The following is a 2,107-nucleotide window of genomic DNA, read 5'->3' on the forward strand; positions in this document are numbered from 1 at the left end:
GGAAATACAAAATATCATCTATGAATACTATAAAAACTTCTATGCCCATAAACTTGAAAACATGGAGGAAATGGACAAACTCTTAGAAATATACTGCAACTTTAAAAGCACAAGATATATTTAAAAATACTTCCTCATACAAATTTGCAGTTAATCCTCCTAACAACTCAGTGTATGTCTAGCAAAGAACATGTTATTTTCCTGTATCAAATTGTGCCATTGTAACATGAAGTGTAAATAACTTGTCCAAGCTCTCCCAATCATTAAGGGGATGGCTTTTACTCAGTTAGTGAGCTCCTCTGTCTGCCCTCACATTCCCAACTCCTTTCATGTCCATCATGTCTGTCAAATTCTTATTTATCCTTCACATTCCCAGCTCAAAAAATTCTCCTTCCATAAAGCTAACTCCAGTATCCACCACTGATAGTGATGGTTTCTTCCCTTGACCCCACAACACTTTATCTGTCTTCCCACCACAAGTAAATGGACTTGGAATTAGAAGATTTGGTTTAGCTTCTGCTTGGTAACTTACTATCTGGGCAATCCTAACAACTAAAGCAGCCATAGTAACCATTTGAATGCTAGTTTCCTCATTACTATAATAGAGAAACAGAATATATGCTCATAAAATTATTTGGGAGTTTAATTTTGATCAAACAAATAAGAATTATGTGAAATGTAAAGTCCTACACAAACTTACTTTTCATAGAAATAAATACAGATGATTTTTTTATATACAACTTTTATTTCCCCTATTTCTGGTTGAGGGAAGACTTCATATCTAACAAATATTTGATTTTGTCATAGCACTCAATGATGCTCCACAACTAGGGATCTGACACAAATTAATAAAATGAATGAGCAAATGTATGACTACATTAATCACGATAAGTTTCATAAAGTAGAATGCTCAGCAGTACCTGCTAAATGTGGAAGACCAAAATCTCCAACTTCATTGCCTACTTTTTCTCTACTACTCTAGCTGACCTAGATTTATTCCTGATTCCCTAAACACATATTGCACTTTTGTGACTACAAGTCATGGCTCAAATTATTACCCTCTTTCATATCCTTTGTTTAATAGTACTTATCCTTATATAGGCTGTCCAGAAAGTATCCAGCCATTGTTAATATAACGAGAATGGTTACATGGCTAAATACTTTCTGGACAGCCCTCGTATACCCAGCTCAAATGCCATTTTCCCCATGAAGTTTTCTTTAATCTCATCCACTGGAAATGAGCATTTCCTACTCTGAAGTTCATAATATTTGTTCATATCTCTCACAGCTCTTACCATCTGACCCTGCATTATATTTTCTTGTGCATGTATTATCTAATCTAGCACATTTTAATCATGTTAAGATCAACATTTATGTTTCAGTTATCTTTATATCCCATTAAACATGTAGCAGAATATCTTTCATACTATAGGAACTCAATGTATATGGCTTAAATTTCTAACTGCATATTTCTGCCTTACAGATTGCCACCAACGCATGACAAATCTAAACGTTTTATAAGACGATCATCTATCGTTTGAAGTCATTATTACTTTGCATTTCTATTAAGATAGTATACTATGGGCAGAAACATTATCTTTACCAAAATTTAAAAAGCTACACGTATACATAAATAGAATACTTATAATCTGATTTTCTCCATAATTCACATGCAGCATGTTCTTATGAATTACAATTTTATCAGTAAAGAATTATTTATTTGAAAAGTTAAAGTACTAAATATGACTTTTATTTAAAAGGTGAAAGATACTTTAGAAAATAACCAGAGGTTTTTCATATTTTAAATCTGTATAATTTTTCATAAGTATCCAAATTAACATAACAGTTACCTATGATTGTCATTCTTGTTATTATCACGACATAGATTTCATTTATAGGAAGAGTGCACAAGCCTCATCTCTCAGAGATATTTAGATCATATAATCCTTCATTGCCTGCTGTCAGTTACTTTCTGGGCTGTTTGCAGATGTAATACACAGACAACCCACTAACAGCTGTCCTCTAGACAGACTAAATTATTTTTGTGCCTTCTCATTGAATAGAGGCTACTAGATCTCTTTTAAAAATGAACTTCTTATAATCTCTT

General features: G+C 32.7%; 1 protein-coding gene across 1 annotated transcript in view; it reads right to left on the minus strand.

Moving 5' to 3' along the window:
• Window positions 1-2,107, minus strand: part of LOC105814993 (protein piccolo-like) — a 94,416-nt gene that overhangs the window by 86,874 nt on the left and 5,435 nt on the right. The window lies entirely within an intron of this gene.

The sequence above is a fragment of the Propithecus coquereli genome, unplaced genomic scaffold (assembly GCF_000956105.1).
Source record: "Propithecus coquereli isolate 6110/MARCELLA unplaced genomic scaffold, Pcoq_1.0 Scaffold312, whole genome shotgun sequence".
Lineage (NCBI taxonomy): Eukaryota > Metazoa > Chordata > Mammalia > Primates > Indriidae > Propithecus > Propithecus coquereli.